Consider the following 20,989-nt stretch of genomic DNA (forward strand, 5'->3'; position numbering starts at 1 on the left):
GGCTAAAGCTGACCCCCGACCTCCCCAAGGACGTCAGCGAAGAAGGTCCACTGGGTGCCTCTGTCCGGAGGGCGCTGGTCTCAAATCGGTGGTGGTGGTAGTGGAGGGGGGACTCCTCTGGAGAGGGACCCGCACCCCCAGGCGGCCAAGTGGCCCTAGTTTGTCAGGCTGCCTGAGGCTGCCACCCTCGTCGTCCCCGCCAGGCGGCGGGCTGGCCGCGGCGGAGACAGGGCAGACGCGCTCCCCCTCCCGGACACTGCAGCCGGGCCGGAGCGGGGCGGGGCCTGAGGGGCGGGGCCGGAGCGGGGCGGGGCCTGCGGGGCGGGCGGGGCCGGAGCCGGCGCTGGGGCGGTGCTCAGACCCGGCCGGAGCTCCGGCTGCGCGGGCTCTCGGTGGCCGCGGCGGTAGCATCCTCCTACTCCTCGTCTCTTTTCCTCCCTCCCGCTTTTCCCTCTTCCTCCTTCCTTTTCTCCCTCTTCCCTGGCCCCGTCTCCCCATTTCCCCCCTCTCTGGAGGGCGTTAGTCTTCAGGTCGTGAGCGGTGGCAGCGGCGACCACGGGCACATCCATTTTCTGCGCGCAGGTAAGAGAGCCGTTCCCACCTCTGGTTCTCTGTAGAGGCCTCTCCTTTCTCTGCCTGTTCACCTCGTAGACAGAGCCTCAGCCTGGAAAGGCGTATGAAGGAGGGAGTTGTCTCGTCTCTGCCGGGGAAGTAGGCACAGGCTGTCCGTGCGGTCCTATCACCCACCTGGCGGATCCTCAGGCCCAGCCTCTCCAGGTGTCACTACAAAGCAGGGGACAGGGCGCTGCTCCCTGGGCTCTGGGTTGGTAGAAGAGTGTGTGACCTTGTTAGGTACCACTGTGAAAAGCCCAGAAACTTAGGCCGGGTTTGGATGTCTGTATAGAGAGCTAATATTACCTGAGCTGTACAAAGACGAAGAGTGAATTAGACAAAGATAATGGAAAAAAAGGAATCCGAGGGAGAGGATTTTTTTTGTCCAGCCCACCAGCGGAGACCTGCACACTGACAAATGAGTGTTAGGGAAGCCTTGTCAGTTTGAAATCATTTCCCCTGTAATTCTTCCAGAAATAGCTGGAAGGAGAAGATTGATAGACATTTATAATTTTAGGAAAATGAAATATCAGTGTCTGGTCGTGTTGGAGAGCAGTACACGAAAAAAATGAGCCCGGATGAGCTGGAGCGTCCACGTATCTTTCTTCTTAAACGATGAGGGTGGAAAGATGCATCTACGGTCCATCTAGTCCTTTTCTTTTTAAAAGGGTTTTTGGGGCTGCAAGTGCCAGGTGCCTTCCTTCCCCAACCTCTTCTTTTGTCTAAGGATGGAAATTTAAGGAAGGAGTGTGTGAGAGGAGCCAGGAGTGGGGAAGTCTGTGTTTGGGTGTGTGTGGGGGCGGGGGGGAGGTAGTAGTGGATGGATCAGAAAAAACCATCCTTGAAAACTGGAAATTGACGTTATACTGTCTGGCATCAGGGCTGCGGGGTTTTGTCAGAAAATAAAAGCTTTCTTTAGCAAGAAGGCGGTTTGTAACAATTGCTGTGTGCCATCTGCTGTAAGCCCTTAGCATAGTGCTTCCAGGACATAGACCCTTTAAAACTGACTCAGTGTGAAGGGTTTTTGTATAAACGCATGCACATACACACTCATGCGCACGTGTGCACTTGTGCACACCACATACACACGTATACATGTACACATATATGATACCCAATATACATAATATTATAAGAGGGAGTGGATACTCAAAGACAAATTTTTTAAAATTTATCTTCGAGGGTTAGGGGATTATGGTGTGAATGAAGTCTGTAGTGCAAAACAAAAAGAATATTGTTTCGTGGTCTGTAATTTTGAATGCGAGGCACAGGGATTGATGAATGTTGGTAAGGAACTAAAATGTTAAAGGTTTAATTTATTTAGAAATGATCAGTGCGAGAGAATAAATGACTCCAAACTGAAACAGAGCTTTGCAGCCGCAGCAAGGCGATGGAGAACAAAGCCTTTTACGGGAGCCACATTATGCAAAATGTCCCATGCTTGAGCTGCAGGTACCAGCCCAGAATAAAGCACAGCTGTGTCATCCTGTCATTTCACTGTGGGCGATTAGAATTCTTTTGGTAATGGAAATAGATTAAATAAATAAAAGCTCTGTATAATGCCCAACAGGAAGATTACAGCCTTTCACCTGAATGTGGCACAAAATACCTGTTTAACCAGGCAATAGGTGTCTATGTATTTTGGTAGAAATCTATATGTGTTTGTAAATCATAGGTATTTCCATCACACCCTCTTCATACACAACAGCATCCTCTCCCCAAGAAATGGTGAAAGGCATTTTTTTTCCTTCAATAAAGAACATTATATTTGTGTGTGTGTGTATTTTAACATCGGTTTCCTGGTAATTTTATCTGGTTAGCATAGGTTTATATCCGTATTCATGATTCGCATCTTATCAGAGCTATTGTGCCCTTAGGATCAGCAGTACATGCTGTTTATCTGTTCATGATTTATTTAATTTTAATTTGTAGTGTTTCACAGTTTGCTATAATAATTTATGAAAGTTTGTTTTTATTTTACCCCAAGTAGAAAATTGTTTAACATACATCTGAAGATCTAAGCAATTTAAAAATTGAGCTTTGTTTTTAAAAAACTGATTTTGATTACATTAATATTCATTTTCTTTGTTTTTCTCCTGTCTTATCCCCAGTCCCACCCTTCCCCCTTGTCAAATAACCTGTTTCTTTCCAGCTGTCTGTGCTGCTTTAAGCTTCTAGTTATGTCTAAACTACCAAAAGCCTAGCTAGTGTTCTCAGGAAGTTCGATTTTAGGAGTGTTAATTCTCTGCGGCAGCTCTCTCAGGATGACTTGTTTACAGCACCTGCTCATGGAGGAGAAGGAGAAAGAATGTGCTGAGAGAGCATGACCCAGTGAAACTGGCAGAGCCATTACCTCATCATGGTAGCGACTTCAGACTCATTGAGGGAGCAGACATCCTCCCAGTGGAAACCAAACACCGGGAGCACACCCACCTCAGGGCAGAGAAGCCCTTCTCTTCCCATAGCAGCGTCTAGTAATGTTGCTCCGCTGAGGTTAAAGGGACATTTTCTCTTTTTTGTATTTCTTTTCAGGGATCTTGAACTTGGTTAAAAATATGCAGCCAGAAATGAAACTTGGCCCAGAATCCTCTAAGCCTGAAGGAATAATTTCATTCCTTTACCACTTTTGGCTTAAATCAATTTGCAAATTTTCTAAACATCAGAAGGGAGAAGGAAGAAAAATGCTTGTTGGTGTATTTTTGCATGTTTTCTGATGACACATATTTTGTTGAATTTTATTAGCTACTAGATAACAGACTAGAGTCCTATACTTTTGAGAACGATACTTGTACCCTTGGACTTTAAAATTAAGTAGTTAATACATTTGCTTAGATGTATATATGTCAATACGTGCATCCTTAAATTATTCGTTGATATCCATGTGAGACAGACCATAAGAAACCAACTTGGGAATTTTAGTATTCAAGTTGATTACTCTGGTTAATGAATTCTTTTCAATGCTTAATTTCCTTTGGACGGATTAAGATAAAGAATCTGAAATAACAGTTATAGTTGATGGGAGCACTACCCCCAGCTCCATATATACTCAATGCTGAAAGTAGTCGTTTAGCTTAGTCATTAGTCAATGCATGAACCCGAAGATAATATTCTGAAACAGTCATAGCTCTTTTGTCTCTGATACATGAGTTCAAATGCTATTCAACTCTTTAAGGGAGATTTGATTCTCTCAGTTGTGTTAGTTCTTTTTGCTACTTTAATTCTCTCTATGCCTTTCCTATTGTTGTTGCCTTGATCTACTCAGCCTAGACCTCCTCATGCAGGGGCAGTATTTTGATCATTTCACTGACCTTGCCCCTCCCTTCACACCATTCTTTTTAAACTCATATTTAAATGTTAGACTTTCTCTAAGCATTTTGGCTTCAATACTCTTACTGTCAATACAAATTAGCTTTTACTTTTCATTTAGGAGAACATTTATCCTATTTATTTATTATGCATCTATTAAATTTCTGCCAGATGCAAGGTATCATACTGGGGGTTTTGTAACCAAATACCAGAAAAATAGCAGACATGATCCCTGGCTTTAAGAAATTTACAAAGTTGGAGGGATTGGTTTCTGTTAGAAGATGTAGCATTTAAATGAGTAGCTGTTGTGTTACAGATGTGACACACAGTGTGAGGGACTGCACTTCGACATAGAGGCAGTGTCCCAGCGTCTCAAAGACAAGCTTTTATGTGTCAAGTTGTATAAATGTCCTAATGTATACCTACCTTCTTTATTCCACATATATATATTAAATTAAGGAATGATAAAATATAACTCTCTCTGATGGTGTGTGTATATGTACACATATATAACGCAGGTACTAGCAGTCTTTCAAATGCTTCAATCTGTCAGCGGTAGACGGCACGGGGAAATTCCAGGTCAGAGTATTCTGAGAAGCAACTTTTGATGTTCTCAAGGAATTGTCAGTCCCGGGAAGTGATACCAGGCGTCAAAAGCAGTTAAGGACCACAAAGTAAGAAGTGATACACAAAAGGCCAAAATCCAGGAAGAGGGTATGTGGGAAAGTTTGTGTGGGGGTGGGAGTGGAGAGAGGTGAGGAGGAAGGGAGTTTTCCGCTGTTGCGAGTTGTCCTTGTGGGACCGGACGAGCCTTTGTCTAGGTGGGTGGAGAGGGGAGCATCTGTTTTATTTTTCTACCTCAGCGTAATATTCTGTCCACTTCCCTCCCCTGCCATTACTTGGAACTAAGGCTGTAGGTATTTCCTTGTAAAAATTATGTAGGATGCTTATTGGGAGCAATTCTGTAGTGAACTAAAAATTTTAGAGCAATGTGAACACAGTTAGTTAACTTTTTAAGAAAAACACTTTGACTCTATTCTACTAACTTAAACTTTCCTGTTCAAGAGAGAGAAACTTTGCTTTGAGTGGGAGTATTTTAACTGTGATACTTTTTACTTACACAGTGTAATGAAATTCTATGGAAATTTACACTAAATAAAGAGCTCAGGATTTCCTCTTTCAGTCGGTTATTAAATTTATATTGTGGACTTTGGGGAAAGTTTTAAACAATTTGTTTTCCATTAAAACATACCACAGGAAGCAAATTTCTGTATACTTTTTTCCTTTTTGTATGTTAATAAGGCTTTTAGAGAAAATAATTTTACTTATAAGATCATAAGATCACACAGCTTGACTTTTCGGTTCTCTTCTTTTCTTTTTTCCTTTTTCATTCTTTGCTCTCACCCCTTTCCCTTCCTTCTTTCCTCCCTTTGCTCCCTCCTTTCAATTTGCATTGGCAAAAAATCACTGATCATTAGAAAATGCAAAAATAGCTATTTTTATTGAAATTTATTTTCCATTATGTCTCTGTTTCTCATTTAACATGGAGTTTTATGCTGCCTTCTCAGGCTCCATTATCTTGGCCCTTTCTCTGTCTTGCCCTTAAACCCTTCAGCCTTGAATGATCTCCTCACCTGCTAGTCTTTGATCATGCTTCCTTCCTCTAGAAGGCCTTTCTGAATCAGGAGGAAAAGTTACTACCTCCTTTCTCCCAATTATTTGTATGCAGTTTACCCAGTAAACCCAGGTTCCCTTATGTTAGAGATAATTGCTCATCTCAACTGTGTCCTCACCAGCCTTCTTTAAATCACTTAAAAAAAAATTCTCACGGGGCCAGCCCTGTGGCCGAGTGGTTAAGATCCCGCTGTGGGGTTTCACTGATTCGGATCCTGGGTGCGGACATGGCATCGCTCAGCAGGCTATGCTGAGACCGTGTCCCACGTGTCACAACTAATAATATACAACTCCATGCTGGGGGGATTTGGGGAGAAAAAGCAGAAAAGAAAAGAAAAAAAGATTGGCAACAGTTGTTAGCGTAGGCGCCAAGCTTTAAAAAAAAAAATTCTGCAGGTAAAAATGGTACACCTGTACAACTAATTGCTTTCAAAATGAAAAACTTGGTTAAACAACTGCTTTTCTGTTATTTTACCCACCTGACCCCAAATGAAATGGTTTGATTCTTTTCATAAGTTAAATCGACTGGTAAAGCCGTGTGTGTCAGACAGTCCATTGTCTTCATTTCTGCTAGTTCACTAACTCCGCTGCTGTGCATCTAATAAGTTCAGTACCAGCTACTCTGTGAGCAATCAGTAAATGTTGAGCTAAATTAATTTTAAATAAAATATTCCTAATTACATTGCTCTGTACAACATCATCATTAGCCACCTTGAATTCATTTCAAAATGATCACAAAACACAGTGCTTGAATATCCGTGAACATATTTCATCACTTAACTGTCTAGATATTTTACGTTTAAAGCAAACTCACAAGTAAATATACGAACTCTGTTAGTTTGAGCTGGACAATCACGCCAGTGTGAACCCTTGACATTTCTTTATTTAAGCGTTGCTGGATTTATAGTTGGCTGCGCTGTGTGGTTGTAATGACGGTAACAGGCTGTGTTGCTTTGTTAGTGGACGGCAGTGAATTCTATGTTGAATTGGTATGAGAAGTTTCTCTGTTGTGCAGAAGGAATGATGTAGCATCATTTTCATTGGCATTAAGGCAGTTAAATAAGGCTCATTATTTTATTATTTTATTTGGGTATCTTGCCTCTCAAAATTGTAGTCTTTCCTTAAGAGTACATATTTTTTGGCAGAACAATATGTTAAATAATACACTGCCTTTTTTTGTCTGTGTTTATTTGAGATACTACATTCCTTTGGCCCATTTTTTAAACAAACAAGCAAAAAGAATTTTAGGATTCAGTTATGCGTTGTTTCTATGTTAATAAATCATCTAGTATTGCTAGGAAAAGAGCTCATTCTTTAATTTACTATGCATATTTATTTGTTGTTTGAACAAAAATTTGTCATCGGTGGCATACAATTTCTTTGCTCAGTGGACAATGACTTGGAGTCATAGTGCCTGTGACAACTTGTTAGCCTGCCAAGTTTGTCCACGTTGCCAGCGTCCTGGTGTTTAGGGATGTGTGATAATCTTCTAAGAGGGACTTAGCATTTTATAAATATACCATTTTTCATAGTTGAGCTAAATTGTTATGTTATCAGCTTATTTAAAGAAAATTAAAAACTGTACTGTGATGTTCCACATGAGAACGTTTGGTATTAAATACAATTGTATCAGAAAAACAATGATACAGGTATTCATTAATGAATTCAAATTGAATGAATTTCAAACTATCATATCTCTCTGTTTGGAGAGAGATAGTCCAGATGCCATTGTTCACTATTGAAATCAAATGGTAAAGCTAAATATTGTGCTCAAAATCAAAGCCTCTCCATGTTGATCAAAATGTCCTACATTGAGATACTGGCCACTTAAATTTATCTTTTAAGAAGTGTAGGTGGCACTGCTTTTGCATGGGAAAATGCAGTTTATCTTCATTTAAGAAAAGAAGCCAGAGTTGATGGAACTTTAGAAATTTTGCTGCCAGGAAAGCACCAGGCATCCTACTGAAAGCTGAATCTCTTATAAAAACAACAAAGTGAGTATGATTGAGGGCTTATTTAAATGGGTTTGGCCATCGTGTCTCAAACTAAAGCTGACGTCATTCATAGATGACATGACGAAAATTATTATAGACCATTGAGTGGCCTTTGGTGAAACTGAGATTTTGTGGGTTTTTTTTAAGTCCTTATCACTTTCAGACTCAGTCACTAGTTCTGTGATTTTCACTCCTTTTGTTTTGGATAGGAGCACATTAAATGAGGGTGGGCAGTATCACAACTGGAAGTTATGGAAACTTTGTACAGTCCTGGACCGTCTCGCTGGCCTGCTTCAGCTGCTGCCCATAGACAGCCATGAGGGTTGTGATGAGAGTCCAGAGTTTTCCATTAAAAACTGAAGTTGAAAATGAGTAAATTGATTTTTAATAAAATCTTTTCTTTTTGCTTCTTAGTCTATTGATAGTGTATGTAACAGAGTAGCTCTTTGTAACCCTGTGAATTAGTGGCTTAGAAGGATTATGTGCTTACACATCTGAAAACAAAATGTCATTAAGTGTACTCTTTTCGTCTGTGCCTCTGCCCCGTGACGGGAGAGTTATCGGTTCTGAAGACTTGCTAATTATATATGAATTAAATGATCTTGAAAGGGGACTAGGGACGGACCGTCAAGAGCCAGTGGTGTGGACCTCTGAGGTACACGTGAGTCACTGGGACAGGAAGCAGTGAAGAGACCTTTCTAAGAACCCGAGTGGTGGAACCAGGCCTAACGTTCAGTTTTTCAGGCTCAAACTCAGTGCTCAGTAGGGGCCAGTGAGGAACCATCCAACTCGGATCCTCCGTTTCCAGTCCTGGTTATATTTCTGTTCTCTGAGCTAAGGGTGGGGTGAAGTGACAGTCGTACCTGCCCAACTTCTTGACTCAGCTGAGACTTTCACGTGGATATGAAAGAGGGAGGGACTCAGAATTCTAAGGCCGTTCCGACCAGCAGAGTGCCAGCTACCCCACTTTATGTGGTGAGACTAACCCTGATCCCGGAATCGCTGACACGTCTGCTCCAAGGCCATTCCTGCGGTTTGGATCTCTTAGGACAGTTTCCCGTCTCTGGGGACGTGTGCCTGGAACAGAGTACTTGGAAAGCCAAGGATCTTCTCTTTGAGCTTTAACTATCCACACTGATGCCTCCAAAGTCTGTGTTTAAACTTGGTTCTACACCCAAGGGAGTCTGACAAAAATAGCCAGGTTGAAACCTTTTTCTCTCTGGTAGCGCCATGAAATTTTTTCAGAAAGAGGTTTCCTTTTGTGTCTCCCCAGCTTTAACATTTTTAGCTGAAAGGAGGAGAGCTAGGCTGACTGCGGACCTCTGTGTCCGTGCCCGTTTTCCTCTCACTTCCCTACTCTTGTATGTCTTCCTGTGTCTCTGCCTCTCAGTGCTCCATCCGTCTTGTTGTTTTGCTTCTTCCAAGGAGACAGCAAATTAAATAAGAATTAGGTGTTGCCATGGTTACTGTGTTCGGTTGAGCTTCACTTGCACCCACGCTGATTAGGCATTGTAGAGTCTTAAGTTGACAAATATTTGAAAGGCATGAAGAGCATCTTGGAAGAAAGAAATTAAGCAGAAACCATGCTTAAATATTTAAAGAGAAATATATTCCTAGTCACTGAAAACCAAACCGATACCACTCTCTAGGGAGTGAAGGAATTCTGTCACCCTTCTGTTAGAGAATGCATATAGTGTGTCCTAATTCTCTAGATGAACGTGTTTAATCACCCATTGGGATTGGAGTGTCTTTTATCACAGAGTAGATGGAACAGAATTCCTTAAAATATTTTCCACGCACGTTTGTGAAAGAATGGGCTGTGCATATTGTCTTCCCCTGAAATATCTTTATTTTGGGCCATAAATCCAGGAAAAAAGTTGTTGCACATCAGAAATCTACAATTAGGAAGGCAGATCTTTTAAAAGAAAATATTTTATGCTCTTAGATACGGTCTATTGAATTTGATAGTCTGAAAATCTAAATGATCTGTAAAGAATTAAAATAATAGCTTTTAGTATATGATGTTCTTACTTGGGAAGAATTCACTCTCTGTTTTTCTTCCACTTAGATATGAGACTAGTGTGCCCTAAGTATTTCTAATATCATGGTCCATAAATCATTCATTTATTTATTTAACAAGTGGTTATCGGATCCCTAATGTACAGCAGGAACTTTTCTGAATGAAGGATATTAAGACAAACTATACAAATTCCTGTCTTGATGGAGCTTTTATTGTGATAACAGGAGACAGAAATTAACAAGTACATCAGTCATTGAATGACCATTTCCAACATAAATAAGCGGTATAAGGAATATGGAACAGAAACGTGCTCTTGAGCCCGTCTGGGATGGGCGAGGCTGCCTTTGGAGACATGAGTGGTGGGAAGTAGCCAGCCACAGGGAACAGCAGAAGAAACGGCCTTAGGCAGGAAGCCTGGCATGTGGGAGAAACAAGCACAGGCCAAGGGCACTGGAGTCTGCTGGACGTGGTAGAAGGTACTGGAAGAAGATTGGAGCAGAAGGCAGGTGCCGGGCCACAGAGCTCCTCTGGACCATGATAAGGGGTTTGATTTTTCTTTGATTTGCAGTGCATTCTAATTTTTAAAGCAGAAGAAGCAGAATTTTTTTGAGACTCTCATAAAAGCTTTCAAAGATCAATTATATCCTCGAAATCCCTGTAGATATATCTATATCTTATTCACTAATGTGTTAAATCACAAGAGAGAGATGATTTAGAAAATCCGAACTCAATGGTGGAGACAAGATTAGACTTAATCTAATCTGATATGATGCTCTAAACCCAGGTAACTCAAGCTGTATTACTTTTTTTAATATATTGTAGAATTATGTGTATAAGTAATTTTAACACCTCGTAGCCTTTTTGTATCTGAAACTAATTTTTTTAAAATTTAAACAGAAAGGTACAAATTCATGTTTGAGAAAAGTAGTCCCCCAAATCATTCCAGTTTCAATGTGAACGTGTTCTTGGCTGTTTCCGCACACCAGCTTTAGTTGTAAACGTGGCTGGGTGCCGAGCAACCAATATGGTACTGAAATTTATAAATAAATTAAATGACAAACTAACACATATTTTGCTTCTTAGAGGTAATGGCCTAAATCTCCTGAGAATTCAGTAAGTAAGCTGATCCAGTTTCATGAGGATCTTGGATCACCTTTGAGATTAATGATTGTTAGACCTCTTTATGCATATATTGCTTATACTAAAATATTTAATGCAGTTTTCAGTTATGTGCATAGTGCAATGCTTTATTGGACTTAGTGCTAAATACAGTTTGCCAGACATTTGATTGATTATACTTTTGGCATAGTTCAAGGCTGTTTACTTTTTCTAGGCGTTTCCGCAATAGAAAACGAAACTATTAATTTTTTTATTCCTGCATATAATGTTATTCACAGGGCATTTTCAAAATATATAGTTTAAGAGAAGTTAGTATTTTTATTTTACAATGAAGAATTCAATTACTGTTTATTTTTCTTGAAGCTTCTTTCCTTGACTTCCATTTTGTTTTGTTTTTAAGATTAATTAATTTATGATGTAAATTGCTTGAATGTGGAACCATTAGATGGAGTGAGATATCTATCTCCAAGAATTCAGTTATTCAAGCTAAATATTAAAAATATGAAAAACAAGCCAACGGATAATTCAAATATATATTAAACTCTAAATAATATTCTTGGAGTTTTATTTAAATGTGGTTTTTTAAAGATGGCGATATCACTAAGTATCAAATATAATGTAAAACGTTTTTTAAAGGATTGATGAAAAGGGTTTAAAAGGAAAGTAATTAATTTCCTTCTACATATACAATTGTGCTTATGCTATAGAATATAAAATGTACAGCATATGACTCCCCTCTACTTGACACTCACTAGAGACTCAAGACATAAAACTAATGTTAAAAAGATTATAATGCATAATAAGATAAGTGGTAAGGAATAGCATGTCCTATAAGTACTATGCAAATTCAGCAGAAGGAGATATGTCACCACGTGCAGAAGCTAAAGGTTTCCTGTGGGAAACAGGACGTGGAGTGGTGCTGCCTAAGTGGCTGGGTTTGGAAAAGGGCCCAGGTAGGAAAATAGCCAAAGCATGGACTCTGAGGTGACAATGAGCAAGGTGAACCAGATTTCTGCAGTGGAGGATTTCTTTTAGAGAAGAGTGGGATGGGTAGATGGTCTTGGATTTGTAGAGGTCCTACATACTGGGCTGGGCTTAGCAGGAGTTTTGGTTTTCTCATAAGGCCATTGGTATCAGTGAAGGATTTTCACCTGGGGAGTGGAATGAGGAATGTGATGTTTTAAGATTAGCAAGAGCAAGTCGAGAGGACATAGTGGCAAGTGTAGAATTTCTACATATGATGTGGCATTGAGACGCCAACTATTTAGTGTGAGAGACTAATGGGCTTGTTCGGGAGCTTTGATTGCAGACATTTTGACGAATGAGTGAGAAAATGTCAGTACCAGAGAATGGAGTTGGGTGATGCTGATAGAGATGGAGTGAAGAATACCTATTCATTGACATCTTCTGAAAGACAGACTTGAGGCCACGCAGAACTGTAGGCAGTAAGTAATATGGGTTCCTATTGGGATTTTTGTCATATACATGCAAAATATGTACCTTTAAAAGGACATTGGCTTTGGAAAACAAAGCAAAGAAATCAGGACAAATTTCAATTCAACTCCTTTGCTGATTTCTAGGCCGTATTGGAAATGGACTACATGACTTCACAAATTCATTTAGTAAGCAGTTATTGAAAATCAATAATAATTTGTATGTATATCTTAGTAAACACAGATTTTCTTGCAAAAGAGTACAAGCATATTTTTCTTAGATATTTATTTCTGATTTTAAATATTTGCATTCTAAAAATGTTTAATATCTTTATAACTAATATCATATGGCAGGGGTTGGCAAGCTGTTCTGTGAAGGGCCAGATAGAAAATTATTTCGGCTTTGTGAGCCACATACTACCTCTCTCATGCTTTATTTTCTTATGATATCCCTTTGTCCTCTTTTTAAAATTTAATTTAATTTTTATTTATTTATTTGTTTAATTTAATTTTTTTTTGGAAGATTAGCCCTGAGCTAACATCTGCTGCCAATCCTCCTCTTTTTGCTGAGGAAGACTGGCCCTGAGCTAACATCCGTGCCCATCTTCCTCTACTTTATATGTGGGATGCCTGCCACAGCATAGCGTGCCAAGTGGTGCCATGTCCGCACCCGGGATCCGGGCTGCCAAAGCAGAATGTGCACACCTCACCGCTGCGCCACCGGGTCAGCCCCTGTCCTATTTTTTAATCCTTTTTAGAACAAGGTAAGGTATAAATAAAGCTGCATTCTATATTTTCATCAGAGATCCACTTTTAGTTAAAGTCTGTGACCAGAGCAATTCTTCCTTTCCGGGAGTAAATGTGGGCATGGCGTTTCAGTCACGCCCTGCTCTTAAATCAGGGCAGGACCCTTTGCTCCTGTTACTCAGTTTCCACGACTGAAGTCATTTTCTCATGAGTAAACTGGAACTTTTGTGTGAATGTGCTGTAGGAGAGCATTTATTAAATCTCTTACCCTCACACTTAAAAAAAATGGGATGGTTTGTTGCTTCTGAACCTTTCATTGTGTTTATTTTGCCACAGATGCCTTTCAAATTATTTTTCAATCCTCAGGACCTCAGTGGTACTGGTAGGAAGCTGCTAAGATACAAATACGTATTTCCTCTCTTGTAGGAATGCATGACCATGGAACTATTCTGGGGATTAGAATTCAGGTATTGAAACACTATTCTCTTTCTCTCCAAATACTGCATGAGGTTCTCTCCTCCAGAGTGAAGTCTGGGACTCACAGGATAAGGAACTATGAGTTTTAATTATTTTCGTTCTACATACTCTTCATGTGAAATGATACTCTTGCCGCCGCCTTTTTTTTTTTTTGGTGAGGAAGATTGTCCCTGAGCTAACATCTGTGGCTTTCTTCCTGTATTTTGTATGTGGGTCACTGCCACAGCATGGCTTGCTGAACTGTGTATAGGTCCACACCTGGGATCCGAACCTTTGAACCCTGGGTCGCTGAAGCAGAACGTGCACATTTAACCACGGTGCCACTGGGCTCGCCCCTGTTGCCTTCTGGTTTTAATAATAGGTCTTGTTAATACATTGAAATTAAATAGTTGGACTAATTTTGACTATCCTGTTAAATTCATAGTGAGATGTATTTGTTTGACTCTTCTAGAAATGATATAGTGGTCAAAAAAATCTCTTCATGTCACCATTAGCCTGAAAAACGTGTTGTCAATTAGCTGTGACTTGATAATGATTCTTATAAATAATCAGGGGAGTGTCATTAGAAATGATCGTGTTCTTTAACAATTAAGAAAACTAGAGAGAAGAATACCATACAAGAAAAAGATGAGTTAGAAAGCCCTGGTGGATAGACAATTAGAGGTTTATTATGCCTTATCAGTACTTGTGTTTAGATTACTAATTGTTTCACTGCCGTCATTTTGTGTGGTTTAGTATAAGAGAATTGGAAATTATAACAAGTTGCGTTTCAGTCAGACTGGAACATAGACAGAGTGGTGAGTGAGGGGCCACAGAGCGTTGGAGCCAGGGCTCAATGACTGTCTTGCCCAGCGACAGGGGCTGGAACGGGTGTGATCCTGTACTGTGTTTACCTCAGTGAAATATGCAAATTTCCTCAAATGTTAGCAAGGAGATTGGGTTAAATGGCATTAAGTTAGTTGTAATGAAAAGATGGCATCATGTTTTCCGAAAGCAAATTCAATTTGGATTTCCCATAGCAAAACAATTAATAAATCACAATTCATTGTAGATATCAGATGTTTCTGGAAGCAGTCTGTAAAAAAGGATGGAAATGGAGTATGCATAGTTGACCTTGAGAACATCCTCTTTATTAAAATAACTTTCTTGAGGTAATAATTGCTTAAGGTTTCTGTATCATGTGGGGTTATTTTTCACATCACAAAACATCAAAAACGTAAAAGCAACCCCTGGAGATTTTGCAACAAATGAAATAACCATGACTTTATATCTTTTGATAAAATGTATTTTATTGTGTGAATAACTCCACTGAATTTATTTAGCATCCTTTTTCTGGAAAGAGAATGAGGAAAAGATATTGAGCAACTGCAATGGCCTTTCCCAAATTATTATGCGCCTCGTAAGTTCTTACACCAGAGAGGTCATGTATATGGGGAGGCTACTCCCCGCAGTGAGCTAAGGGCAAGCCGGGTTCAGGCCAAGGCGTGTCTGGAAAATGCTCCTGCTCGGAAAAGTGCTGTTGACTTAGACAGAGTGGCATTAAATCAGGCCGTTTCTGGACTTATGTCGGAGTCCCCAAGATGGAGTTAAAACTAACCTTAAAATGACACAGCTCGCTGGTGGTCAGATTTCCTCTTACATATCATCTTCATAAAATCTCGGTGTCCATGTATCCACAACACAGGATGGAGTTCACACAGAAACCATATTTCAAATTTGGGATAACTATGTTATACAATTAGTGATAATAGAATCTAATAATAGGACAAAAATCGACCTCATGTTGGAAAAATCTATACCAACTCCAATAAGAATTTCATTTTATACTTAAAAATAATTTGCTTAGTTCTAGTCTGTCACTACATAAGTGTTAATAAAATTTAAAAGGCAAACATTTGAAATTGTACATGAATATTATGATGACTCATCATAGAAGGTCTATAAAAGTGTCTTCTCCATTTTTGAATGTAGAGAGGGTAAAATGGAGAACAGAGAGGAGGATCACCTGGCCTTCACTTCGGGTAACTCCAGCTTTCCTCTGCATTGTGATTTCTGTAAGCCCACATTGCTCCTCTGTTTTATTTGTCCTTTATAAGACCACACACTTCATTACCTAATTCCAGACTACGTGTGATTGCTAAGGGGCACATTTATTAATATCTATACTCCTTTGAACAAGATGCCGTGTGTGTGTGTGTGTGTGTGTGTGTGTGTGTGTGTGTGACTTACAAAGGGCAACTTGTCTTTGCATAGACTCGTAAAGGAAGTACCAAAAATACCCACAAAGAAACAACCAAACAAATTATGACCTCCTCGGCCCTTGTTTCATTATCTTTAAAATGAAGATATTTGCCAAAAGATCTCTCAGGTTTTTTGTTTTAGATCTAACAAGCTGGAAATCAAATTAGAGCTATCTTGTAGGATGATTTACTGTTTCTCAGGAAGTGAAAGAGAGCACATAAAATGCTCTGCCTGTACAATTGTAGCCCCAAAGAAGAAGACGATGCTGACAGCTTTACCGTATATAAGAGATGTCCATCACCTTGGGTCCTGTCAGCCATTCTTGAACAGCTTGAAACTGAGCAACTGCAGCCATTTTGGACATAAAGCTGAGCAGTTCTCAGGAGTGTAAGTCAGTGTTGAGTTCTGCCAGTAGTGGGTACTGGGATGAACAACGTGGATAGACAGGGGCAATGCACTGGATTTATTTGAAAGAGGATGTAAATGAAAATAGTATCTTACAGATCCTTATTTATTTTATTGTTTATTATAGTCTACATAATAACTTTATCATGATAAATTAAAAACTACCTATTCTATTATTTGTGTTTAGACTTATCTCTCTATATCGTTGTATGTAGCCTGTATACATTTCATAGAGTAGTTTATTTTTTAAATATTTATCTCTGAAAAATTCAATAATCTCATTTTTAAAATAGAGGATATGATACCTTAGTCATTAAATAATTTCTATTTGCCTGTTTGTACAGTACCCATAAGATACCCCTACTGCCAAGAAAATGGTGTGGATGGAGAGAGTGTTCAATAAATATTTTGTAATGAATGAATGGTTTTAGAGAAACTAGTTTAGAATCCCAAAAAGATGAACAAAACCTGTGTAGTCTTATACCAAAAAGGGAATGATGACTCTTTTTTTGGGAGGTAAGATCTGAAGTAATCAACACTGTCTCCTTCTCTTTAAAAACAAACAAAAGAACAAAACCCCTTTGTCTAAAATACTCAAGCTTTGCCTTCATTTAAGACACAGAAGGCTTTATCACTCTACTGTCTTTTTGAGACCTTGGGAAAGTCATTAGACTCTCTGGGCCTCAGTTTTCTCACCTACAAAATGAAAGGATAAATTTAATTGTCTCTAAGGCATCTTCACATTCTATGGTTAATTGGAAATGAACGTTTCACACTTTTACAGAAGTCAGTTTGTCATGTTAGCCAGCCATTCGCCCAGCAAAGATCTCAGTGCCTGGGATGTTGAGTAGATAGGTTTAATTAGGGAAAGCTGAATGCCACAAAGAAGGGTTGGAATTATGAGACGCCTTTCAGAGGAACAAATCTATTTATCGTAAGCTCCTACTTTATATTCAGCGAACGTTTATTAAGAACCAGTTGTGAGCCCCCTACTGTGATGAGCCATGTTAGCAGTACGAAGAAAACAAGACTGCATCCTTACGTTCCATGAGCTTGTAGTGGAGTTGAGGAAGACAGCTGTCTCACATCCTCTGGATAACTAAACAAGCTGTAAATAAACATTTATCACATCACAGATTTACCTGTTTAAAAGTACTTAGGGGAGGAGACATATATGTGAAAGCTTTAAATAGGAGCCGAGTCAAGATACAGTTATGTGTTAGGATGAGCGACACAAATAGTCAAAGCTGTTGGAAAGATGAGACTGAGACAAAGCTTTAGGAAAGGATGGATGCAACTCTACACACTTGGCAGATATTTGCCCTTCCTGTAGCTGATGTGGATTTTAAATGAAAAAAAAATTGCTTTTGAAAAAATTATTTTGCTATAGAAAGGCAATAAAGTGTTTTATTCACTAATATTTATGATACCGATTTTTATTTCTTTATGTAGGAATTCTTAAAACAATCCATCAGACTTGTTATGGGTAAAACATTTCTCATAAATCCTTTAAATTTCTTGTTAACTGAAGATGATCTACAGATATCCATTTAAATGCTCTGAGAATGTCTTCCACTTCAAATTAAGTCCTTTGGAAGACACGATGCTTTGGAAAGCAAAGGAAGAAGGAGATGTGCCCACATGATTTGTTGTACCATTTTCCAAAGCAGAGGCCAGCTGTTTGAAACTGGAATTAAAATGTAAATTATCCAAGGGAAATAATGAGAGCCATTCCTCTCAGACAATGCCCAGTGAAATCAGAGTAGGAAAAGGGTTGGGGGAGATTTCTGCTATGCACAAATCATGAATGATGGACCAAAAGGCTAGATGGGAAGTGATTTACAAGGAACTCAGTGGACATAAGCACAAATTGTCTAACACTCTGGGCGGCTGAGTTCTGCTGGGACTGGCTGCAGATCACAAGATAACTGCACAGACCTTAGGAAGTCCCTGCATCGGCAGCATAGCAGGACTGCAGATTGAAAGACAGTGCTGGCAGGAGTTGCATTTCAGTTCATGGGGTTTTATGAATCAAAACAGAGGTCTTTGAGCACAATATAGACAGTCAGTACCACCTGGGAATAAAGTAGAAATATTATGCATGAGCTTGGTCATGATTTTCTTTGTTGACCATAGGACAAAAACCCATACAAGCTTTCAGATCTAAGGATTTTCAAAATAGTTAGTTTTTGTTATATTTTTGTTCAAATTTAAGTGCCCCAGACATGTCCAAGTATAACCAGGGATACACATAACTCATAAGGTTCATTTGAACTGACTTTCTAAGCCTAATATTTAATGTCAATCAGACATCATGGTTCCGTAAAGAAATGAAATGTTGATGAGAAAAAAGCCTGTAAATATATTGATTTATAATTGGGTTTTACAAAAATTATTAAAGTGAAGGAGCAGAAGAACTTTAACTTTTAAAACTTGGGTATGTAGGGGATTTATACACAATTTTTATGAAACATTTGTCAAAGTTTTTTCCTTTTATATGACCATAATGTTTATATGAGCGAATGAATAATTTCTATAGTATCCAAACAGCTAAAGACTAGATCACAGTTAATGCCTAAAATAATAAGGGGTTTGATTAGCAAATAAAAATTTTTGCATTTCCCCTCTCTCCTCCACGCAGTGTTTGTTTGGACCCATGACTCTTTTTCTATATATACTCTTACTGGTTGATCTGTTCTGTTTTCAGAGCTCTAGGAACCACATGGACTCCACACCTCTCTAATCCCTGTCTCCAGGTGGGGCTTCTTCTCTGAGAGTCAGATTCACATACCCCACTGCCTGCCGGGAAGCTCCACGTGGTTTCTGTAGGCACCTGAAACTCGATATGTGCATAATGAAACCTATTTCATCATCCACCCTACATTCCTCTTACAGTCCCTGTTTTCGGTAATGGAACTATTCCAAGTCAGAAAGCGAAAGTCATCCTAGACTCCTAAATATACTTCCTAAATATATATTTCTTTCAAAAATTTCTCCTTTTCATCTCTGCTCTCGCTGAATGTGTTCCCCACCTTTTGTCTGAAATACAGCAATTGATTTCCCTGACTCCCGTCTTTTCCCATTCAGTTCAGTCTTTATATGAACCAAGAGTGATTTTTCTAAACTGTATCTCTAACCAGAGCACTCTTCTGTGTAAAATCCTTCCTTCACTGTCTTTTAAACACAGCCTATAAAGTCATTCGAGTCTGCAAGCATGTTGTCTCTTCAATCTTGTTTTTAACCACTCCCTGCCCGTCTTTTTGGCCTCACTCAGAACTGGCCAACTACTAGGTTTCCATACATTGCTTGCTCTATTCTTCCCATTACAAGTTGTTTTGCCCATGAGTAACTGCTTTTTATCTTTCAAAACCAAATCAGCTTTTGTAGTTCTCTCCCACTGGATGTTCATTCTTCTTGCAGGAAGGAACCATTGTATTCATCACTGCAAATCCAGCACCTAGCAGAGAGCCCGACATGCACTGCACACTCAGTAGTTATTTGTTCTCTGAGCCGTGCTGGTTTATGGTCTGTTCAGCCTTTGCTGCTGTTGTACTGTTGCTTTGATTCAGTGGGTGCTTGTCTGTACACTGAGTTTCCATCTTGGGAGCCGACTTCAGTCAAACACTTTGGTCCCGAGTATTTTTCTCATCGTTCTTGATCTATGCTCCCAGTCTCTTCACGGTCCACCCCAAGAGCAATTGTTTCGTTTTTACACCCAACTCTGGATAAACCAAAGGCTCTGAGCCTCAGTTTCTTCACTTTAGATCGTTCCTTTCTTGTCGGGTTCTGTGAGAGTTAACTGTGATGAGGGCTTATGGGAAAATGGTAGCACAGTGTCAGGCACAGCATTGGAGTTCAAGAAATATTCAGCTAATTGTCAGAAGAAAAGACTCAACATTTTCTAAAATGGTTCAACACTGCTATGGGAAAACAAGAACGTTTAACTGCTAATAGGAGAGAGGTAAGCTAAAACTCTCAACTGTCAAAGGACCATGTATGGGTCTCACTTTGCACATTTGCCATGATTTTGAATTCTTTAAACTCAAGAAACCTCCAAGCAAAACCATCTTTAAAAATATACTGTTCAACTACTAAGAAAGAATTATTGTAAGAATTTGCTTTGTATTATAGTTAAATATTTTGCTTGTGACAATAATATTAACATTTCATAAGGTCAACAGGATGCTAGTATGCTTGAAATCTATATTTGCTAAGGTTATCTTAATTTAAAAACAATAAATGATTTACCTACAATAGATTAACTATTAAAACCAGCAAAGTGATCATAAGTTTAGCATATTTGTCTCAAATCAGTGCAGGAAATTAGGACCCCTAACTTTAAGTCTGTCTTGGGGATTAAAATATGAAATTTCTATGTCTATTGCATTCAATATTTCTTGTCTTTGCTCAAGGATTAATTATATTGCTCAGTCTCATCGAATAAGAAAATTAATAATTTATGCCTAAAAAATATGTATTGAATGTTTTTGCAGTACTAATTAGTATCTTATAGTTAAAAGGCTGGAATTACATCTGTGTGGGGCTGTCAGGTCAAATGCAAACTTGCATTCCAGTTAAATCCAACCAGTCAGTGTTATGAGTGGGGAGGCAGAGCTGTTGGTCTAAAATTAGAACTTGAACTGTGTTGATACTTTGAATCAAGATCTTAAATAACTTTGGTTGCAGCTTGATAAAATTACTTTAAAATAGTTTGTTAGAGGGAAAATGACAATTAAAGTATAATTCATATTCCATTACAGGAACTTTTACAGGGGTATATGTTATTTATTTAACCTGGAATTTAATTATAATGAATATTTTTCAAACTGAGTCATCATTGAAACTGCTTGCTCTTCAAATATGCTTTGAAGAAATGTGAAAAACACTTGGTTTCTCCATTAAAATTTTTTGATTGGAAGCAGTTTTTAAAATAGTACATTTTTAAGTTCTAAAGTGTTTTA

The 20,989-nt window shown here is 39.0% G+C and overlaps 1 protein-coding gene across 18 annotated transcripts in view; it reads left to right on the forward strand.

Annotated features, from left to right (window-relative positions):
• Window positions 1-309: 309 nt before the first annotated feature.
• MAP2 (microtubule associated protein 2) overlaps window positions 310-20,989 on the forward strand; it is a 301,478-nt gene continuing 280,798 nt past the window's right edge. For 7 of the 18 annotated variants that reach the window (XM_070270355.1, XM_070270361.1, XM_070270365.1 and 4 more), the window contains exon 1: window positions 324-582. The gene's annotated coding sequence lies outside the window, so the exon portion shown is untranslated. Of the gene's footprint in view, window positions 583-20,989 lie in introns of all 18 variants that reach the window. The other 11 variants (XM_070270383.1, XM_070270386.1, XM_070270358.1 and 8 more) reach the window with 5 other exon arrangements.

Source organism: Equus caballus, chromosome 6 (assembly GCF_041296265.1).
Source record: "Equus caballus isolate H_3958 breed thoroughbred chromosome 6, TB-T2T, whole genome shotgun sequence".
Lineage (NCBI taxonomy): Eukaryota > Metazoa > Chordata > Mammalia > Perissodactyla > Equidae > Equus > Equus caballus.